Source organism: Coturnix japonica, chromosome 3 (genome assembly GCF_001577835.2).
Source record: "Coturnix japonica isolate 7356 chromosome 3, Coturnix japonica 2.1, whole genome shotgun sequence".
NCBI classification, from domain to species: domain Eukaryota; kingdom Metazoa; phylum Chordata; class Aves; order Galliformes; family Phasianidae; genus Coturnix; species Coturnix japonica.
Window position 1 is genome coordinate 73010405 of NC_029518.1, and position 24369 is coordinate 73034773.

The 24369-nt window shown below is 39.0% G+C and overlaps 2 long non-coding RNA genes across 3 annotated transcripts; one reads left to right on the forward strand and one right to left on the reverse strand.

Moving 5' to 3' along the window:
* Positions 1-1142: 1142 nt before the first annotated feature.
* On the forward strand, positions 1143-12787 carry LOC116653190. The gene is made up of 3 exons (XR_004306662.1): positions 1143-1573; positions 2936-3039; positions 7258-12787. It is a non-coding gene; the product is annotated as an uncharacterized LOC116653190 (long non-coding RNA).
* Positions 6804-24369, reverse strand: LOC116652406. Of its 2 annotated transcripts, XR_004306661.1 has the most exons (4): positions 16848-24369; positions 15630-15689; positions 11126-11488; positions 6804-10577 (listed from the first exon to the last, which is right to left on the reverse strand). It is a non-coding gene; the product is annotated as an uncharacterized LOC116652406 (long non-coding RNA). The 2 variants fall into 2 exon arrangements; XR_001554358.2 differs by lacking the exon at positions 11126-11488 and having other exon boundaries at positions 16848-24355.

Sequence of the window (24369 nt, forward strand, 5' to 3'; positions counted from 1 at the left end):
CAGATAAATCAGTGTAATGTGGTAGCTAAAACTACAGCTTCATGGGGAAGAGCCCAGAGAAATCCACAGCTGTGTGCCACTGGGGCACCATTGCTGGTGATAACACTTAAGGGAGGGTGATAAAAAGGAGAAAGGAAAGTGTACCCCTAAGCAGACACTAAAAAGAGCCCTGTTTATCCCGGAGCATAAGACATAATAGGATTGAGCTACCCACCCCATCTCTCCTAGATGTGCGACAGGAGGCTTTTGTGTGAGCCACAGCAAAAACAGGCAAAAATGAGCCCTTCATCCATTAAGTGAACATTTTGGGGCTTCTGAATCTCCAAGATGGTTGCAGTGCTTTCAGGCAGTGTACTGTCCAGAACAAATACAGGAAAAGTCTCTGAGTCTGCCAGATTTTGCTTGCAATCAAGGCAAGAGCAACACATCTCTTTTCTCTTTAGGAGATATGTATATATATAGATTTAATTTGAGAGGGAGAGGGCTGAGGGCAATACGAGGATGCCTTGTGGGAACTCTTAGACATTAATTAGCACTGTCTAAATAGAGCTAGATACCCAGGTTCCATCTTCATCCAAATTAAAGCAATAGTCTTCAGTTCTTATGCAGTTTTATACCTGAACGTGTCCCACTTGCAGATGGCCTTGCAGAGAGATTTTCCCTTTGCCTTCTTCCCTTGAATATCACAAGGCAGGAATAGTATTGTTGACTTTAAAATGTTGCAACACTGGTTTCAGCTGTGACTCTCTGAACTGCTGCTTTGGGATGGTCAGTAGCTTACCTCCAACTGCAGGGTGAGTCTGTGAAGCTTTGGAGCAGTGCCAAAGAAGCCCGGGGATGTTTTTCAAGGAACAGTGAAATCCTCCTGCACATGACTGGTGAGCAAAGGGAAGAACATGGGCTTTGAAGGAGGGAACTCTGTAGATCTCCCCCTTCATAAAAGATGCTAGCAACATCTTTTATTCATCAGAGCTGTGCAGGTGAAATGGAAAGAAAAACATTATAATCTGGCCTTCAGACCAAGAATCTTGAAGAAATTCACCTTGCTGAAATGCTTCATCCAAACTGTGGCACAGCACATCAGCAGTGCTGGCCAGTGTGACCAAATGGGTAGACTGACACCCAGAACAACAGATCCCTTCCATTTTGCTGCTGTTGAGCCTCAGTTTGTTCTCCTCACTAAGCAACAGTAGTGCAGGTCTGACTTAATGCCATGGAAACTATTTTGTTCCAGTGCTTGGAACACTTTGTTGTACAACATACTAGCGCTAATTGCTGGCAAACAAAATTACTTTGAGTATCAAAAAAATAATAATAATCAAATTTGAGAGGGTAATTAAGAGTCGGAATGCTCAAGAGAAAACCTTCCTTTTTATTTTCATTTTTGGTGGAGATAGAAAGTAAGGAGGAGATCTTCCTATCTCTTTTAAATATGAAATAAAGTTAGAAACGAGACCTTAAAAAAAGATAAAAAGACAAAGAAAAATGAAAAAGTATTTTTATTGGCAGAAATGAAAAAAGCTAAATGCAAGAGTTTCATTTCAGAAAAACTGGATTGATGGACCTACAGAAGGTAAGTCCTTTAGGAAACCTGTTGCACGGTGACTTCTGTATCTATCCCTGGTTTTGCTGGAGAAGAGTTTTTGACAGAAAGCTGTAACATGCTTGGGAGAAAGAAGTAATTTTAGGAATATGGCAGTGAGAACTGTATGTATTAACCAACAATTTCAAGAATGTTTTGATGGAAAATTTTTCAGTGCTGTCTAAATCAAGGCATTCTGAGGTTAAAAAATGCCTATGGCAATTTATGTTCACTATAAGTACTCAATGTCAGGGCAAATTAAAATACTTTTCAAGAAATTGAATACATAAGTATAGATTTAAACCCACATGCTTAGAAAATCTCATCAGTCTAGACTTAAGTAGAATTTAATTCTACCAGTCTTAGTGATGAGGAGTGGTAGCTGAAGACACGAGTGATCTTATTAAATAAATTCTGCTTTCAATGTAAGTTAGACTCAGGATCAGGTCCAAAGTTATTACAAAAGGTGTATCAACAAATATTTATTAAAGCAGAAGGGCATACAGAGGAGCATCCAAAGCGTGCTGTATATTTGAAAACTGACATGCGAGGCGAATGAAAATAAATCTAATCCAAGCCCAAAGGCAAAACTCACTTTCTTATTGCTACAACAAAAGCAATGACTAACAACCCTCTATTCTGTTCCTACATTTCTAGAACATATATTTCTAAGAGCTTGGCATCACTACGTTGCTCACAAAATACTAAAAAACAGAACTAGCCAAGCAACAGATTTTGCTGGCTTTGTTTTCTTCTTCTTTTTTTTTTTTTTTCTTCTCTCTCTGTATTAGTGACTAAATAAGCCTACATCAATGACCCTGCTAACTTGTAAACCTAGGTGTGTTACTAGGCAATCATTATGTGCAACTGCACCTAACTTTCTCCTCTCTAAAAACAATCTAAATGTCTCAGATCCTTTCACTCATTGTTCTAATGGAAATGGAAACTTTCTGTTGCTAAATACCTACACAGACATTTTCCATAAAATTTGCAGAGTACCAAAGTTCTTGTTATCCTTTCTTCAACATAGTGCTCTTTGGTATGCAAAATGGTTAACACGCTCTGAGTGAATGTACTTGCATTTCCATTGAAATATATGTTTCATGTAAGGCTAGACTTGTTTATCATTTAGAAGATAGTAACAGTGTCAGCAATTGCAATATGAGTAAAAAATGTATGGGATTTGGATGACTATACCTAAGAATTTATTTCAGGACTTATCTCTCTTCAATGCAGTGCAATTGTTAAATGGCAAATTAGTGCATAGCTTTTCTGAGGTATCACTGAAAGATGCCTGTTTAGCATTTATATAATGAAAATTACAGAATAATATTTTTTGTACTTTTCCTTAAGGCAGACTTCATGTGCCAGTGGACTCCTGAATTTGTTGGAACGAGATCAAGAAAAAGCTGAAGGAATTACAAGAGTACAACTACTGATGCTAGAAGTAATAGTGAGTAAGTGGTAGTCAGCATCATCTTGCCAAAGCAGGTGCTTCTACATGAAAGGTGAAACCTTGCTTACAAACAAACAAACAAACAAAACCAACCAAATCCCTGCAGTTAATGACATGTCATCTCAAGTTTCTACAGATAATAAAAGCTCTAAAATTTAGTGCAGAGAACACAAAAGCCATTTCAGCTAGGTTTGGCTGCGAGGATACTTAAGACAGATTAGAAGATGAGGTGTAAGAAAATTCTCTGTATGCCATCCATCAAAATGGCAGCACTGACAACTTGAAACCACTGTGCAATTAGCAGCTACTGGCACAACTATCCTGATGGATGCCTGGTTAGTGATAAATCCAGCATAAGTAAAGAAACTGCCACCTATGCTGGGCAAAAGACTTAACTCTCCACTGCTTAAGTGGAGAGGAGCAATTCCATTACTCAAGTCTTCTGAAATGAGCATTTTCTGTTGTTTCTGTTCTACTGGGAATGCTTTACCATCTTAACTGAGGATTAAAGAAATTTTAAAATTAAAAATGAATACAGTTTTTCTTATAGTTCATACTCTTTTACAAACCTATTAGAGTGATCTCAGTACTCTATTAGCTGCTCCACTTGAGTCTTCCCCAGTGCTTGGAAGGGTCAGTGGGATTTTAGAAAGCCAGAGATGTTCAGAGCAACAAACAGGTAGGGTATGCAGAGTGCACTCTATAGCAAGGAATAGCAACGACATAAAAGCAGAGGACTTATGCAAGCTTAGCAAAACTCTTGAAGAGAGATGGCAATGACATTTGAGAGGCCAGGAAACTTATGTCAGTGGAATAGGAAGAGGAAGACAAATGAATGACACCACACGCCTGGAGGCCAATGTGCTTTAAGGGATGTTTAAACTCCGGGGTATTTTAAGCAACAAAGAACAAAATTTGTCTTGCTCTCTGAAGAAATCACACATTAAAAAAAACAGCAGGAATCACTCAGCTCTCAAACCTAGTGTGTGTGGTTTTTGCTTGTTTGTTTGTTTGTTTTTTAACTGTCAATATATTATCATTTTTTCCTCCTTAGCTAATACATCTGTTAAGTAAAAGGTCTTTCACATAGACCTGAGCAAAAAGGACCATTTACAAGCTGGTTTCAGCTAGGGTGCAAGAGGGTCCTCTGAGAAGCAGAGATCTGCTGTGACATTGAGCTGAGAGATCTGTTGGCTGAAAAAAAAAAAAATCATTTTGACAAAAAGGAAAAACTATAAAACTGGCATTTGGGCAAACACTACAGGGAAGAAAAGTGGGGAAAACATGAAAAACGGGAAAAGACGTGCTTCTACAGAACAAGAAGAGAGGGTGGTAACACACTGGAACAGGTTGCCCAAGGAGGTTGTGGATGCCCCATCCTTGGAGGCATTCAAGGCCAGGCTGGATGTGGCTTAGGGCAGCCTGGTCTGGTGGATGGTGACCCTGCACATAGCAGGGGGGTTGAAACTAGATGATACGGGTATGGGATGATTAGGGTACTATGGTTAGGCTGCGGTTGGACTTGATCTTCAAGGCCTTTTCCAACCTGAGTAATTCTATGATTTTGTGATTCTAAGATCTTTCAGGTCCTTTTCAACCCAGGGCATTCTATGGTTCTATGATTCTAAGAAAACTAAAAACATATTCAAAACTAGGAATTTTCCACCACCAACAACTACGCAGTCACTTAACCCACTGACATTTCTTAGAATCATGGAATCATAGAATCATAAAGTTACCCAGGTTGGAAAAGACCTCAAAGATTACCAAGTCCAACCACAGCCTAACCATAGTACCCTAACTCTAATGACCCTCTGCTAAATCATATCTCTGAGCACCACATCCAAAGGGTTTTTAAACACACCCAGGGATGGTGACTCAACAGCTTCCCCGGGGAGCCTATTCCAGTGTTTAACTACCCGTTCTGTAAATAATCGTTTCCTAATGTTCAACCTAAACTTACCTTGGCACAACTTGAGGCCATTTCCCCTCGTTCTGTCACCTGTCACCAGTGAGAAGAGACTTGCCCCACTCTCACTGTAAGCACTCTTCAGATACTGGAAGAGAGCAATAATGTCTCCCCTCAAATTCCTTTTCCCCAGACTAAACAGTCCCAGCTTCCTCATCCTCTCCTCACAGGGCTGATTTTCCAAGCCCTTCACAAACCTTGTTGCCCTTTTCTGTACCTGCTCCAGTATCTCCATGTCCTTTTTGTACTGAGGTGCCTCAAACTGAACACAGTGCTCGAGGTGAGGCCTCACCAATGCTGAGTACAGGGGCAGGATGACTTCCCTTGTCCTGCTTACCACACCATTCCTGATACAAACCAGGATGCCATTGGCCTTCTTGGCCACCTGGGCACACTGCTGGCTCATATTCAGCCGACTGTCCATTAGTACAACAAGGTCCCTTTCCATCAGGCAGCTTTCCAGCCACACCTCCCCAAGCCTGTAGGGTTGCCTGGGGTTGTTGTGACCAAAATGCAGAACACTTGGTCCTATTGAAACTCCTGCTGTTAACCTTGGCCCATCGATCCAGTCTATAATATATATTGTCTTGTTTCTTTTTAACAGACAAAATGACCCCATGAAGGACTTTCTCCTCTGATTTCCTATGAATGTATGATAACATCAGCAGTGCCCAGCAAGGCCAGTTCTAAGTGTTCTGATATTGGTTTGACCTTAAATCAGCTTAAAAGGGCCTTGGTTTTGCCCTGTTGCTCTGAATTTTGAGATAGTCATAGTTTAAATTACAGAAGCATGAAGACAACAGCAGGAAAATATGTTCCTGGTGAATTTTAATTATGGCAAAACCTTCCTAAAAAATAGAATTATTTGACTGACTAATAGGAACACACTTACAGGGTCCAATTGAGACAATGTTAGAACCATTCTCCACAACATTTTAATTTATGGTGTACTTTTAACAGTTTAATTTTAGGTGTATTTGTGTCTGGAGTCACAAAGGAATACGAACAAAAGGTATAATATCTAATTATTTATTAAATTTGTTAATGGTGAAACATAGCAAACAGGATGGTTCAATACTGTCACATACTGTGTGGTAACACATCAATAGTTATCATACTGCAACCAGTATATTATAGTTGAGAGACATGTTGAACAATGAAGAAAATTTTGCATCAAGTTGCTGCAAACTTTCCTACCCATGTTAGTGATGTGCTTTACAGGAAATCCTGGAAGTGTGATTTGATGTTAGTCTCATACAGATAAATATCAACTCATATTCTAGCTACACTTGAAATCAATCAGTGTTCTGCTTAGTAAGGCATGAGCCAAAGAGTTCTAAACATTAATGCAAAATACATATCTTCTTCAGAGGAGAAGGAGCATAGAGGATTTCTATAACAGGAAAAATCTTGTACCTGTTCTCAGACAATCTGACACATTGCACTGGGGAACCATAACTAATTTGTAGCTTGGAGAAGTGCATATCTATAATAGAACACACATATACACATATCCAAACACAAACAACATACACCATGGACTAATGGACTGCTCTAATCTAATGTCTTCTAGATTATTCACTTGAAGATCATTGGCTTTATATGTATTCACTTTCTTAGAAAATTCCCCATCTGATAGTAAAGGCCTCTCTAATTTGTCAGTTTATAACACTATTTATACAAACTCAAATGCTGTATTGTACATGATAATAGAAAATTGCAACATTTTGCTTACTGAATTGTGATAGTAATTTTTCTGCCCGAGATATTAAATAAGAACAAAGGACTATATTTGAGGTTCTGCTTTTTTTTTTTTTTTTTTTGCAAGAGTTACATATTTCCCAGACAACACTGATCTATGTCTGGAGTATTACTTTCAGATACAGAAGAGAAGGAACAATCTTTTTTATCAGGCTTTGCATTACTTACTTCTGTGACATCTTTTTTATTTTTCACATTGTCTCCATGGGACCTGTTATAGTGCTAAACTTTTTCAGAGAGTTTTCTAACAGCTTTGTGTTTAAGCACTGTAAAATACCTTTCTAGATGGGTGTCAACCTGGATTCTTTCTTTTCTTCTCAAGCATTATCACCAGTAATGAAGGCTGTGTTAAATAAATTCCATTTTTGGGTACCTTGCAGCCACCCTCTGTTTTGTGCATGAGTTGCTGCATCTTACATAATCGACTTTTCAGTTCATGGTAAACAAGAAAGAAGAATTTACTCATACCTCTCCCTCTTGTTTGAACAGACTCTTAATACGGCTGAAGATCTGCTGTGTATATAGGTATGATAACAACTCTGTTTGCTTTCTGTCCCTCATTAATGCTAAAACACAGGGCAGATTTTTGTCCTTGCAAAAGTCATCTAAAAGCATTATATGTATTCCAAGCCTCATGACTACTACATGTGGTACTCTGATAAATACGTGTTTATAGGCACCAGTGAACTTCCATTGCTTACAGTAAATACTGTAAATTGTAAATAGCGTTTAAATTGAATCCTTTACATCTGTGAATGCTATGAAAAACCGAGGATAAATTCTAAATAAAAGCTGTTATACGATAAACTTACTGATGTTTCCCACACAAGTCTCTATTTTGTTGCTGTGATACATGTTCAAAGGCTTTATGCCTTTACATTTAGGACATGTACATAAATATATGATTCTTGTTTTCTTCCAAAGTGAATGACTCAGTATTTATATCCCTATATGATGCATATGTGTTCCTTTTGCATCTTTTTGTCACTGTAAATCTTTCTATGAAGATTTTGCTTTCAAGTGGGAACATAACTGGAGATTTGCAAAAGCAAACCGTGGCTTAACATTGGTCAGCTACTCTGGAAGAGAGGGCAGATGTGGAGGAGAGATCATAACTACCCAGAAGAAAAAGCCACACAGAAATGTCAATACAATGCAGGACCCTCGGGTAATGAGACTGCTTAGTTGTGGGGACCAAGCTGCTATCTCTACTAAATGTTTGTGATTGTGTTAGGCTGTATTTTGGTGTTGATTTCTCTATGAAACTTACTTGTTTTTATTTAAAAGGCAAAATATCTCAGCAAAGCAGAGGCCCTATATGGGCCAAAAGAATAAAATTCCTCACATCCATCACAGATTTTGTATATTCGGTGTGTAAACCATGAAATGGCACTGATAGAACAACAGTCTGGTATTTATTGTATTTCCTTTGTTCTTCCGAAAGGAAAAATGCTGAGAGAAGATGCAAAAACGTGCACTTTTGAAATATCACACAGATGCCAGATCACGTTTTGCTGTGGAGTGATCCCACTAGTTTTTTTAGCAAGGAATTTGGTTCCCCCAAAAGAAGAGACAACACCAAACATGTCTATCTACTCTCTGGAAATGAGAGAATCCCTGGCACTGACATAAAGTGTCACCATACACAGAAAGCCACATCTTCGTGGCTTCCCAGTCCACACTCCTTCTGTGAGGGTACACAGCGGGATAAAGGTTTTATTTATTAATAATAAGTGCCCAAAAATAGGCATACAACTAAATTCTTCACCTGTATAAAGCAGAGAAAACTGGAGAAGAAGGAAGAAGAAGGAAGGAAGTTAATAATAAAAAAGAGAAGGCAAGAACTGGGCACGAGGAGTGGCCAAGATCAATATTTCTAGAAGATTAGATTATAAACTGAGAAAGAAGAAAGGAACCAATTACTGGATCAAAGAATAAAAAAACTCTGGCAATAAATTAAAGTGATGAAAATGAATTAAAAATTGCAGTGCTGTTAATCATGTGCAGTTATGTGAGGTTAGTAGAATCATAGATTGTATTAATCTGGTCGGAGCTGTGAACTAATTAGTGAAGTGGAATACAGCTGGAAAGTCATGCAGGAACCATGAGACAGTATACAGACATTGGTAAAATGTACATAAGAATGAGTTTTCCTGCAGTTATATTTTATTGCATGGGTGCTGATCATGAGTGAATACGGTTAAGTTGTCCATATCAAATCGATTAGAAGTGCTTTGCTGATCTTTTCCTCTCTAACCTCAGGCTACTTAACCTCGTATTTAATAATAATTCACTCCCTCTACATCCTGCCTTCCTCCTGCTGACAAGGTCCAAGTCAGATCAACTGATCCATCATGATTTGGCTTTAGAGTTGCAGAGTTCAGCAGATCATAATCACAAAAGAGACAATTACAATGGGATAAAAATGGCCACTCTAAGAGGGGCACAGTTTTAAGGAGACCAGAGGTCTGCCATTGGCTGGCTTCTGAAACCCAATGTATAGCTTAATAGGGTCCTGTATGCTCTCTGCTATGCTAATAGCAGACCTAAACATTTTGAAGAGTTGCCACACCAATAAGGGAGTCTTCCACAAAGTAGCATATCAAGAAACACTGATGGAGAAGTTTAGGACACAACTATGAAATTGCTTTTCACTGTCAGAGTCAGATAACTAAATACAACCTTGCTAACTAGACACAACCTGGCCCAGAATGCCTGAACACTCATTCCATTTCAAAGTAACTTCAAAACATTGAATTAACTGAATACTGTCTCCATCAAGCTTACATTTTTCTAGTTCCACTGACTTTGTGAAACTAGTTACTTATGACTTTTATTAGTCTGAAACTGAATTAAGCTCTAATATCCTATCATATTTTAAGCACATGGATGGATCATATAGGGGCTCCTCCCTTTGGAATGACAGTTTTACAAAACCTGCAGTGCATGCAGGTGACATCTGACTATTACTTTTTAAATTGATTTGTTGCCTACCTGTACAGCTAAATAAGAAACTTGTAGTGATTTGCTGAGGATATCCAGATGTTCTGCTTTTCTCCCTACATGGGCTGGTCCCTCTAGCTGCACACCAGCTTTGGATCTTATAAAAGTTAATATTAAGGAAAGAAAAAAGAACTTTTCTGTCACTAATTTCTCTCTTATTTTTCCAATGAAATTTGAGCTTTCAGTAGATATGGAGAAGGTGGCTACAATATATCAGCTACAAGCACTGGTGAGGAGTAAGACAGATTAAAAAGTAGACAGAAACCAGGAAAAGAGCGATGAAAAAGCTCCAAAAATCTGCTTTAGAATGATTCCTAAATGCATTAAATGGATCAGGTTTTTTTTTGTTTTGTTTTTGTTTTTTTTTTTTTTCAGGCCAGTTCAGCAAATTCTGGCAGGGTAAACATTGGAGATACCTCTGAGAGCCTGGAGATTTGAAGACCCCCAGCCGAGGTATAAGATGTTCTAGAAAACAGTATCAGCATGATAAAAGCTTCTGGTGATTCTGGCTACAGCATCTCTTAGAAGGTCCAAAGAAGCCATGTCTTTGGTAGTCTGTTGCTGGGCTCACCAAGGTCCAATGCCAGAGAAGTATCACGCAGCACAATTTGGGAAGGCGCTCAACACTGTCATTGTGTGAAATGGTAAAAACATATGTGCTTTCCTGATTTTTCCAATGGACAACGTGTAGGATGAGAAGATCAGCTTTATCTATAGCATGTGGGAGAATTATTACTGCACTTCTATTCTGGCCTCAGTTTCTCACCACTCTCCCTGAAGAGGACAGAAGGAAGAATCATCAGCCTCTATGAAGAAAAAAAATGAAAATTAATAATAATAACACACACACACAAAAAAACAAAAAAACAACCTACAAACAACCACAAAACCAGACCAAACATGCAGAAATGCATCTTTCTGAGACTGTTTTTCTAGTGTGTCCATGGTCTGTGCTGTTTGCTTTGGCTCAGAGAGCTCAGGAGGTCTGTGTCATCCTTATACATTTCCCAAACTAAGATATCACAGGTCTGGCATCCTTTCTTCTCCTTCATATTCTTCTTGAAGTTCCCTGTCCTTCACAGTATAAGTAGCCTTTCCCTAAATTCCGACCTGGCTCCATGATAGTGTGTCATTCTCTCCTACTCCCTGATCTGTTTTCAATAAATATTTCTTCTAAATGAACATAACTAATTCCACAAAGGGAAAACTATTTCTTAAAGCATCTACTGCTGCCTCATTTCCAACCACATGACACAGGCAGATGAACCAGACATATGCTACATCCACCTCATATGATATGAAAGCAGACCTATTTCATGGCATTGGAGAGGAGGATGAAATAGCTACTACTCACCCTTCTGCTTCATGTTGCAGCCATACGTTCCTGCTTCTATTTGCCATGTCATTCACCTGCATGGCAATCACCTCTCTGGTGGTAGTGGGTATGTTTGGCATAGGCTGCCCAGGCCTTTCCAGACCAAGGAACTAACAAATAATATAATCTTTCTGTCCTTTAAACTCTGTCAAAGTAGTGTCATGGAATGAATCTGGTGAAAGCAATCTTGGCCACTGTCACTTTACAAGCACCTTCATGCCACGGCCTTTCAAAGCTTGCTCCAGCATATTGGCTTGGTTGATTGAATCACAAATGCGTCTTTCCCAAATGACAACCACAGACCCCTGAGTTACTCCTAGATTTCATGTTCTTATTGTTCGTCTAAAAGAGAATCATAATTTCCTTTATTAGACAACTACCTTTTATCGTGCCTCTTTTGCTCCATGTCATAAGAAATGCATGACCTGTAAGTCTTACAATGATAGCTGTGTGTACAACTATCTCTGTTGGTTAAAAGACTGACCTATGTTTTATTAATATTTATAGATATAAATTTTTAATACACAACAATTCTGCATTATTGAATAGGTGACTTCCTGCGTCTTAATGGTTATGGAATAGGAGTGGGCTCCTTGTAGTTAACATTGCAATACATTTTTCATTATTAAATATAAAGCTGCTACTTCTAACCTCCTCAAAAAAAGAAATCCCCTCAGAAAACATGTTGGTACTATGGTGTAAATTCTCTCAGGAGGTATAGAATTTATTTGTGACAAGTTTGCCTAAGGGATTTAGATTTATGGCACAAGAGTTTCCCATAGCTGGAAAAAGTTAATAAGTTTCTCTTTAAAGTTGCTAAATTATTCGAGCATTTGGGATCACTTACTCAGTTTTGGAGATGGCTGCATTCTTATTTGCAAATTGATCTTCATGTTTTAGAAGGTGAATGTTGCTAAAATAAGATATTCCAACCATTCAGTTCTTGGACTAAGATTAGGATGTAGATTCAGGCTTTTGTAAATTTAAGGTCTTTAATAGTTGCTGCATTGTAAAGTAATTGCATTTTAGAGGACAACTTGGGATTTCCAAGGAGTTACATAAAAATATGGACCGTATGGCATAAGAAGGTCAGTTTATTTCTTAGGAAAAAGAAACAAAGCAATTAGTCACAACAGTCACGTTCTAATTCTTCTCTGCCAGCTAAATATTCTATCAATAATGTCAAGGTCCAGTTTGTGCATTTTTGTGATAGTAAGACTTTCAGTGGTGGCACATGAACAGTGAAGAAGAGTTTCTCTGGACTAACAAACTTGACAGCATTTCACCATTAGACGGGTTGTGTTGTTCACAGGCTGTTATTGAAAAAAGGACCATTGTGTTCTTCAAATAAAAGTGTCAGTCCAATGAATTTTCATTTAGGAAGGGATGCTCCATGTGAATACCACAATCACAGAGTAGTCTAGTATAATCAGTAGTTGATTCTCTTAGACCGTCTCTTAATGTCAAATTTGTACTGCATAAAAATTAGTCAAGTCAAGCTTTTTCTTCTCAGAATCTTCAATATGGTTCAAACTGGGACAGTTTGGATTTTTTTAATGATGAAATACTCATCTTGAAAAATCTGTTTGCCGTATCAGCCTTCTTTTATGTTTCATTTTAATATATAACTTTCAACTACAACTGAGTCCACCTCATATGATTTTCAGAATATATATATATGCCAGTGAATCAAAGATTCAGCTGATGGATTTGCCACTGTAATTCCTTATTTGCAGGATATCATGTCTGTGTTTACCTACAATGAATGTAAAGAAAGCTAGAAATCTTGCAATCTGTGCAGAAGAGTTGGTGTTGCTTTAAAAGCCACTCACACTAATTGAAGAAAATTGGTCATGTATATGATTAGGAGATATAATTCAATATTCAGAGTAGTCAGTAATTAAAATCTGTATGTTATGAATTAATTTGGATCATGTGTCATCTTAGAAGTTGCATGAATTCTCCAGTTTTAGGAAACAAATGGTCATCCAGAATTTGGAAAAGGTTATCTACCCTGTTGTATACCCACATTCCAGTGACAGTCAGATGAAAGTACTTGCACACAGTGACAGAGGCAGCTAATAAACATTTCATTACACTCAGTGAAAGAGATCATGTTACCATAGATTCTTTCCTGATGTATTTCTCATGTTGTCCAACAGTCAATTGAGAAATAAATGTGTTTGCAAAGAAAAACAACAAATACCACTACACTGTGATGGTATACTTAAAACAATTATAATTATTAATTAAATATTTAAAATGCAATGTTTCCCTCTGATTTCACAGCCAGTGAAATCCATCCTCATCTGTGAAGCTCAAATTCACTCCATATTTTTATCTTGACCTGCAAATAAATATTATTTTTTATGCATGAGTCAATATAATAACCTAAAGAAAGATCAGAGTTTCTGTGTATATGGAATATAATGCGTGTGCGCCATTTTCCAGTAGAAGTGTATGAAAATGCAGCAACACTTCAAGACTGCCATATTTCATTTCTGAACACCACAAAAATAGCAAGACACCCACTCATTAGACAGCGCTGTAAAACAAATAACAAAGGCAAGAACATTGTTTCCTTTCATCTTCAGAAATGCAAGCTGGCAAGCTCTCCTGGGGTATGATTAACAGTTTCTCAGCTGGGGGTACTTGCAAATGAAATTATGTCTTTTGCTATTAACCTTTGATGACATCAGTAATTCCCACATCTAGGAGATAATGCCTGGTAATGGACACGGAGGAGGAACACGCACTAATTCACGCTGCAAACAGCCACACCGAAACACAGACTTGGATGAGTTTAGCTTCCAAGTCATCTGCTAAGCAAACACCAAGTTTTCAACAGCACTCAGAAGCTCAAGGCTCCCACAGTGATGCTATGAGGAGATTTTCAGAAACATTCAGGCACCAGCTCCTCTGAAAAATCCACTTATTGCTTTAGGTGCTGGAAGCAGCTGCAGTCTTCTAATGAGCTGCCCCTCGCAGACTTTTTCAGCCTCAGGGAACAGTGGCTCAGAGGCACTGCCTTGCTCTGCCATTCCTCTGCCATTATTTTCACTTACCCCTTCCCTCACAAGACTGCGCTACCTGCGTTTTACTGCTGTCACAGCTCCTTCCTATCTCAGCGGTAAGTACGGACTGTGTTCTTTTGTGTCTGTCCAGCAGAATGGTGTTTGAGCATCCTGCTCCAGTCCTCTGGGCTCCACTCCAATACAAGTAACATCTGCTTGCAAATTACCCTAGTGCTAGGAGACAATGATGTATGACCTTTCACAATACTGGGCGAGGTATCGATCAGCGTCATTGATCCCATGTTTGAGTGACTGTCTCACCCAGGAAGACAAGTGAAGCAAAAAAAAGTCTGACAGTGTATGCAAAAGCCTGTGTCTGATTGGAAACTTCAAAACCTCTTTTTTTTTTTTTTAAATTTAATTTAATTTAATTTAATTTAATTTAATTTTATTTTATTTTATTTTATTTTATTTTATTTTATTTTATTTTATTTTTTCCTGGCCATTTGGCCTGGACAACGTTAGCAAATATCATACTATCATTTTACTGAGAGGGGTTTGAGGCCCTGGCACAGACTGCTTGCCCTATCCCTGTAGGCTCTCAAGGCCAGGCTGGATGGAGTTCTCAGCAGCCTGATCTGGTGGGTGGCAATGTGGGTTGGAACCAGGTGGGCTTTGAGGTCCTTTCCAACCCAAACCATTTAAAACTTCTCTGATTTTTATAATTGTTTTTTAAAAAGTGGCTTCTCCTATGCAAATAACTTATTTTATTTGGTTTGTTTGGTTTTTGAATGGACAAGCGACTATAGGGTATCACACAAACCTTTACTTGTGTGAGTAATCCCTAATTACAGAGCCACTGCTCTGCCCCATAGGAAACACTTTGCAGATAAGACACAACACTGGTCAGTACCTTTGCTAGGGCTAGATTCACACATTGCACATATGCTTTTCTCTTTTGGAAGACATTTTTCTAATTTTTAACAACCATCTATAAGAAACAGCTCTTATTTCTTTTTATCACTTCACTGGGACATCATTAGTGGCTTGTTTTATCTTAAAGAGACAACTAAGATTGGCTTCCAAATGGTAAGAGATAAAACTAGATCACCTCATAAGCCAGCTCTTAATACATCCAGACTCACAGCTGTAACATATGGTGTTACCTAAAACTAAATGATCCACAAAAATAAGCACTTTTGCTGCTTTTAGTACTGTTCTGCACATACCTACCCACAGTATGACAGCTGGCTAGGTGAGGTTATGCAGTGACACCCCATTTCAGAAGGAGCATAGGCAAATTTCTGCTAATGCCATACAGATTCTATGAATAATGGATTTAGCAGGCATGCATGCTGAAGTGGGGTAATGAAGATGCTGTCCTTGGTAAGTGAATTCATGTTAAAATGGGAAAACAACTCTATATATCATTCTTACATCTGCAATTCCAAATGGATATCTGGTATTACCTGGGCAGGGAGATTTGTAGCAGAATGGGTTTCATCAGAACATCCCAGTTTTCTGGGAGGCTGCAACAGAGTTTAAATAGATATTTTCAGATCGAAAGCAGAGCAACTAAGGAGATGGCAGAGAAATAACTACCAGTTCTGCATAAAATGTGAATGTTTAGAAAATGTTTTCATAAGGAAGCAGAGTGAACAAACCAATGCTGATTCCATGCAAGAGGCTTCTAGCACAGATGCTCAATTGTTCCAGTGCACTCACCTCCAGAAGGATATTCTGCTTTACCTCTCATTGCTAGTGGCATGTGATATACTGCTTATGAGACATGCTGAGCAGAATTTCTCTAGTAACAAATCAAAATTTAATGTGTTTCCTTTTTTTTTTTTCTTTCTTTTTTTTTTTTTCTTCCTTAAAAATTTAATTTACACATAGTATAAGAAATCTTTCTTTGATAAGGTCAACAACCCTGCAGTCAGCCTCCATAAAACACCTCTCTTATCCCTTCTGGATAATGCCATGTTTCATTGCTCCCCTTGCCAGTACCTTGGACTGCAAACCACTGCTTAGGCAAGTCAGTCCTGTCCTTGCATCCAGTCCTTCTGGATGAACTTCTTCCTTAGGTTCTCCCCTCAAGATTATTCTTAATGAATTGATAAGTACAATTGATAAATGAAAACAACTTAAGTGAAGCACATCTCATTGAAATCCTACTCTTTATAATTTGCCACCACTGGAAGAAAACAAAATAAACCTCCCACTGCCATTCTGCCACACAAACGCTCAAATGTCTGGAAACAAAACAGTAGGAAGCCCAGCCTGATCCATTTAGAACTGGCATAACCTATAGTCTGTCTCCTTTTCTGGTGTTGCTTCCCAATGCCTGATAAAATAGGCACGGAAGAGGCAAACAGCAGCTTAATCAAGTCTCTGATATAGTAAATGTAGAGTTACTTTTTACCTACCACCTAAATACCAAAGCATTAGACTGGATTCTGGGACACCTTTGTCCCTGATTTTTTAGCCTTACTAATAAATAATTGTGTTACAAGGCATTTTTCATCTAAGCTTCCCCCTCTGGGATGCCTCCCAGCTTTCTCACTGAGAGTCGTGCATCGTTCCACCTGCAGTGCTTGAGAGCACCAGCCCATGCAGCCTGGGTACTGTCAAAAACTGAGCGCAACATCAACCCACTCTTCTCAGTGTGTCTGCAGGCTTCTACTCACCTCTGCAGAAGAAGGAAAGTGATTCCCTGCGTAGGCATCTCCATGGTCAATGAACTCTTCCAGTCACCTCTCACATCACTTGTCAGGGATATACGCTGGCACCAAATGAGCAGAAATGAAGGCAAAAGCCTTCTCTGCCGGACAAATCAAGTCTGACAATTGGCTTGCGGTGGATGCCAGAGAGATTCTGAATATTTTGGCAGAAATGCAGGCTTTTTCTAGGTGAGAATCTGCCTACATAGAATTTATGCAAACATTTCCTCACTTGGTCTGTAGCCACCCCTTTGCAGCTAAGCAGTTCAGCGCTATCTCCATTTCTTTACATAATTCTGAGTTTAAAATACTACCATCACCTAAAATAAGAGGAGTTTCAATTACAGTGTTCTCTGAAATGAAAGAGGTGGAAGCCAGTTTGACAATTTAAGCTGATAGCTAAGATACTGCTGCACTAGCATTTTTGGCACCTGGCCTAGGGAGGAAATAAACAGAGGGAGGGAAGGGACAAAGAGAAAGGAGGAATAAAGAGGGTGAGAGGGATCCAGTCCACTGAATATAACGCCATGTATTTATTATAAAGGAAGCTTTGTCATCAGTGAAAAGAGAGAGGTGCTTTCAGATGCTCCAGAGGGTATTCTCATCCACCAAACCTAGGCACGTCACTCCTTTCACTGACAGTGCAGAGGTCCTAGTGTTCTCAGGGAGCGATGAATCCCACTGGAATGAATTGCCTTTTCTCCTTGGAGTACACCAAGGCAATGGAACACAACACACATTTTCACTCACTCAGACCTGATGCTCTTCTGGAGCAGATGATTCTGTTGAGAGCTCATAAAACTTGGTTAAGAGAATGGGGGAAGAAATTGGTCCCAGAACCTGGCTGCAAGAAAACCTTGGAGGGGACACAGATTTACACCTACTTGGAAAAACACATCAGGGCCAGAATAGTTAACAGCCTACACTATTCAGAACAACCAGTCTGTGAATGTGGTTTGCAGGTCCAAAGTCATGGGTAATGGCAGCTGCCAAAAGAACAGGGTAAAGTCAGGGCTCCCAAGCTGAAGCCCAGCCTTCCAGCTGAAGCCGCCACATTGCTGGCCATGTGGGGAGCAGGAAGCCAGGTGTATGCCTGGAACAGCTGCTCCAAGAGAGAACAAAGGGATTATGTCTAGTGTGATAGAAACAACCAAGCTTGCAGGTCAGGGTTGTAATGAAGGCACTGGCTGAGGCAGAAATGAATGCCTTGGCTGATGGCCAGTGCAAAATGCCATTTGTCTACATACAAATAAGGTAAGAGCTGGGTAGCAAACAGGTATTTCTGCAGTATGTGAGAACTGAGTCACTGCTCAGGCAGGTATACAAAATGTTTAAAGAGGACGCCTAAGCCTTTTGTAAACACAAGGTCAGGCATGTAAGAGAACAATGTGAGTATGAGCAAACTGTCTCTTGAGAGGGCAGGTACAAATTACTATTTAGGGACTGAAGAGCAGTGACAGGAGAAGCCCCAGCACATCATCTTAGACTGAAGCAGAAGCTCTTAGGCTAAAAGCAGCTTTCTACTGCAGAGTGGCATGCAGGGGTGTGGAGAGCCAGAAAGATGCTCATGCATGAAAGCGGTGGGCATTGCTGGGTTTCCTAGGCATCACATGAGCATACCTGAAGTGAGAACATTACAAAAGTCTGTGGTATGTGGAAAGATACAAAAGCCAGAAAATGTGAAATCAGTATTTAGCTCACGGTTTCACCAAATCTAGCAGCACATTACAGAAAATTTAGAATGCCAGGCAGCATTACTCTTCAGAAAAAGAAGTTTGCTTTATCATACTGGATATGACAAGCTTTCCTCTCAGTGCAAGCAGCCCTGTGGAATTAAATAGGAAAGCAGCAAAATATTCCCAGGCAAGAACATATTTGTAAATGCATCAGGCAGCATTTGTCTGAAGCTAAATGAAACATTTTTCCACAGAACTCAAAGTAGCCAATATAAAGATCTATTAGTAACTGCAAAATATGTAATTTAGAAGGCCAAATAAAAATCACTTATGGCTTATACTGTCAAGACCAACATATTCAGGGCCAGCACTGCAAACAGGAGTCATCTGCAACTAATCCACAGGATGAAGGGGAGGGGCAGAACCCAGTAATGGCTCCAGATTTATTATCCTCTGTTGACATAGACTTTTCAATTCCAATGTGTGAGATTAGAGACAGAACAGAAGGTGCTGAAGCTCCTTTGGCCAAGTTGTGAAGACTGCCAAGCACCAGCTGTGTGCTGATCTTCCATTCTTTGGGCAAATGGCCACAGCCAAGGTAGCAAGCTGCTCTGGTATTCAGGGCTGTCTCTCTGGTAGAGTCTCTTCTGGAATCAAATGACCCCCAATCAATTGACCTGTGGAACAAATGATTATCTGTAATCTCTAATAAAAGGGATTTGGCTTCTCAGCTAGTTTAAACATCAGGTATTCAGACAAGGTATGTGATGACACAAAAAGATGTCTTTCAATACATCAGTGTTCTCCAGTAATGCCCAGCTTTCCCTCTGATATCAGAGGGATATCAGATTGATGATACCGTTCCTATGCAGGCAGTGTGATTGCACTTGACTGGCAGAATTACCATGGATGAACTTTTGATCTTCTGCAATGACGACCTCAGTCTCTTTATGATCTTCTCCCTCACGCTTCTTGGGGAATAAAATTTTAGAAAATATCTCTTTGTCCAGTGACTGTTGGTTAAAAATAGAGATCTATATACTTGATAGACACCATGAACATCAGTGCTGTGAAAAAAACAAAACTCTATAACAAAATGTAAACTAGGTGAAGATGAGCTGTCCATGGAGGTGTGCTGTGCTGCTACTGCTTCAGGCCTTGATGCCTTTAGGGGTTGGAGCAATCTTCTCAATTAGTGGTGACTTCTACTGCTATTTTTGTCATTACTATCTTTTCTGGTAACTTCTCACTAACATTTTTGAAGTAGAATTTGTAGCCCTGACCACCTTCCTTGTTTTTATAAATTCAGATCTTCAAATTCTGTGTAAGCAAGCTGTGAACCGTGCAAAATACAGTTGGTGACTTCTGTACCATCACTGCAATTTGAACTGATGAAGACTGGTGATTTAATATTTTAATGTCATCCTCTACACACCTACAATCAGCAAATGTGCATTTACAAATAAAAATTGTTTCAAAGTGCCACCAACTGTTGTTTTTGCAAACTGCAATTCAAAGCATGCCTTTTTGAAATGCACCTCCTGAATGTTATCACATTTTGTGGTGTAGCGCACAACTTACATGAATGAGCCTACATTATCCTTTTCCCAAGGCAGACAAGCAGCACATCCCTTTATAATACCTCTTTATGGCTAGCCTAGGTTTCAAAGACAACAAAATACACTTTATCAAGCACACCTTTTCTGTTGTTTGTAGAATATATTTTTTCAGATTTGCATGTTTTAATGACGATCCAATTTCTAAAACTTTCCATAAGCCTCCAAAACAATCTTAGGAAACCAAGTGCTAGAAGTTTGATTTGTTTTTTGAATGCATCTTCTATTAATGCTGTGTGAATTCCTAAGCACTGAGTATGTGCTGAAAACACCGTGCTCCAATGCTTTGCTTTCACCTTCTCCAAAGTTTAATTTTCACTCTTCTTTTCACTCTTGGATTTCCTCAGTTTCCTCACCTTTTGGTTCCTCATGAATCAATCTGGACACCTCATAAGACAAAACTCTTCTATCATCTACAGTCATTTGTAAAGAAACATGATTACACAGTGTGCAAGAAAGGCTCAGTTCTACCTATCTCATGGTGCCACGAGTGGGGTAAATACTCTCAGAAGTTTGTCAGTCTGCACTGCTTCTGAGTAATACAGTGTGGGGCTCTTCTAGGAGCTTGAATGGTTACAGCTCATGGTGAGCTATCTCCATAAATAGCATCTCTAAATCAATTCTGTTTGCTTGCTGCGATCATATGAAATGCATCAACTGTTGAATAAATCAATGTGACCCCACAGATTCCTTGGCCCAACATCTTGTTATTATTTTGTGGCTACTGGCTGATTAGGCATTTAAATAATTATCTGAGAGAGCATCTGCATTATTTGAATATCACATTGTGAACACAGCTTTAGATTTCTCCAGTGCTTTATTTGCCAGTAATAATAATAATTGAATTAACAACAGCCTTCCCTTGCTTTTGTTGATATCATTTAGCTTTTCCAGAGAGGACAAAGCAGGCATTTTCCTGGTTTGAAAGGAAACATGTTCTGAAAGGTCTGAGCTATTGAGTGGTGGGAGCTTTCATTTCAGAGAACAGTAAGTTACTCCGACATTCCCAGCCCAGACTGATCCAATATAACGAGACCCCCCTTGAAGTCTGAATTCTGCCATATTTTCTCTATAAAAATTGCAGCCCTGGCCCCATGTAGATGAATTGGGTAATCGGTGGTGACTGATTTCTCAGACCATGGATATAAGAGAAGGGAGAGAAATGACGCAGTGTCAGGAGCGTGTAGGAAGTTCAAGAACATGGAGAGGAGATTCCAAGGTGCACTTCTATGACAGCAATCCAGTGACTGCAAAAAAGTGAGTGAGCAAAAAGAAGATACTGCTGAAGGGTGAAATAAGGAGATTACAGCTCAGTGCAGTGATTAGAGGAGGGAGGTGTTTTCAGCAAAACAGCACATGGTTAAATGGAGGAGCTGAAGTAGATGAGGGTACAGATTTGCTGAAGTGCCTAATCACATGGAAAGAAATCTGCTCAGATTTCTGTTCTGAGAGAGAAGAATTCAAAGCAGCACATATTGACAAAACACTAGGTGCCCAAGACGTGTGTCAGTTCCTCCTATAAAAGTTTTGAAAGAAACAAATTGGTAGTTTGAATAAGAACAGCACTGAGTTGCAATGCTCTCAGTTCTCCTTGTAAGCAGAATTATGATTTTTGAGATTATCTCAAAAATGTAAAGTATTTTCTGAAAGCATCAAATAAATAGAAATATCCAGATACTTAAATCTGCCACCGCCTTATTGGTATTTGGCTTCTTACTGAACTCACTGTCAAAGAAAAGCAAAACAAACCACAACAAACAATGCTTTTATTTCCACTCACTATTCTACAAGTACCAGCTCGCCAAATCCCAAGTGCTGTGCAGACAGGCTTCCTAGCCTTGGCTGGTCTTACTGGAGGAGTTTTGACTATGTAACATACATGAATGCCATTGCCATGGAAAAGTATTATATCAGATAAAAATAAGGCTTGATTTTGTAACTGGCATCACAAAAGCAACAGAGAACAGAAAGACAACTGGCAAACAAAAAAATCTTGAAGGCTTGCAAGGTTAAATATCAGATTTCTATGGCCCACAGTAGTGTGGTTCTACAGTTTTACCAGAAAAAATTAATTGTGATTTAATTAAAAGACAGTTCTGGTGTCAGCTTAGGCTACAATAGGGAGTATTTCCTTCCCATTACTGACAAGTGAATCTGAATTTGCAAAGCTGTAACCAGAACCTACTGCCCATACTTAACATTGGTTTATTAAAAAAATATTAGTTTTCCCTGTTTCCTAATCATTTGCTTCAGTGTTCTTTCCCCACAGTGCTTTCAAAATGGATATGTCTCAGCACTTCATTAACAGCAGCGCTTCCTTTTGTAACAAATTTGCATTACTGTAGTGTACAATATGTGTTTGCATCTCATTTACATTAGGATCCCTTATATAATTCTGGCAAAAGAGGCATATTCATAGGAAAAATCTAATACCTGCTGCAAATATTTATTTGCAGAGACAAGGAGGATAAGGCAGGCTCCTTGATTTTGCTGCAGCACAGATATATGTGGAGCACCACATCTTTTCTCAACACCCTCTCCCTGACAAAGCATTTAACAGTGCTAATCAGTTCAGACCAGGCTCTCTGCCTGTATTGGTGGCTGAACAGTGACCCACAAATACCTTTTATCAGAGCGAGATTGCCAGTCTTTCATTCCAGCTAATGAGAGGCTAGGCAGGGTGAACAGGGATGGAATGTTACTAGAGCTCAGGCTCCATGAAACTACATTTTGCAGCATCCAGTCACATCACCTCTCAGTAGTCTATCAGTGAAAAACTAAACTCCAACGTGTAACTACAGGCTACTTTCCAGGCTTATGGAAGACTCAGATATCTGACTTGCCTGCAACAAATGAAGTAATTCTCTACTTCATGGCGGTGATTGTTACAAAACCGCTTCTGCTGAAGTCTGTCCATTAAACCTAATATTAATCTCTAACTAGGAACCTCTTCACTTAGCATTCCTCACAGTTCTATGAGGAAAAAATAAATATCCTTCTGCTTCTCAGAAAAATGTTTCTGCAACCGAACCTCTTATTAAATCCTTACATCACTGAGAGCTGTCCTGTCATGCAAAAACTCTATTAGCATGAAACAAAAGTTAGAAAACACTGAATGTTCCTGTTAAATGAAAGTTATGATGAAAAGCATACGTTCCGCAGGGTTTGCCTAGCACAAAAGCAATCTTTATCGAGTTGCTCTAGATATCTAATAGGAGCAACAGTAACAGTAACTGAATTGTCGCACTTTGCTTTCATACATGCTAAGGCAAAACTTTGCTTCAATCAATAATCATCTAAACACAGTTGCTTTAGTCCATCAATTGTGCTTTCTGCTCATTGCAGCCCTCCTTGAATCACACTCAGACCAGTGGAAAGGTGTTATTTCTTGTTCACTGGGATCTTCCACATTCCTGGCAGCCCTTCATATCTCTTACTTCATTACCCTGATTTCCATTTTCTCTAATTCCCATGATTTTAGAGCATTTTGTTTTGAAAGCCAAGCAGCCCACTGCCAAAATGAAGTCACCTTCATTTTGCTAACACAGAGTGCTGGCCAGTGGCATGACAAGCAGGGTGGACTTTCTGTTTGGATTTTAATCTCAGAGATGATTCTCCCCTCTCCCACTCACGTACAATACTGAAAGTGATGAACCTGTATAATGGTCAGTAAAAGTCTTGTCTTGATAGCTGATGCTATCTTCCCAACATTCAGTTATTAATATTAATTAATCCTTTGTGGGTATGTTTAGAAGCCTTGCTGCATTAATACAACAAAAATAATAATAATAAAAAAAAGACAAAATAAAAAAAGAGAAAGAAAAGAAATGCTAGTGGGAGAAGGAACCTTTGGAAATCATCCAGACCAACCTGCACCAGCACTGTATTGTAGAGACAGCTCCTCCTTGAAATATCTCCTGATTTTATTTCACTGATTAGTTTATATAATGGTGGAGTATGTCTGTAATCTACTAGTGAACAGTTCTGTTACGTATGTATATCTTAAAATAAAACAGCCCTGATTTCCCACTAGTTCTATTTTGAGATTCTCCTAGAAATAAGACAGCTCGAGAGCCTAACTATTCTAAGGGTAGAATCAAAATTTTCCAAATGTGTTGTAAAAAAACCTCCTCACTACTAATCACCGTGGTTGTGAATAATAGATTCTTTCCTCCCTTTATATGATCATCTTTCATA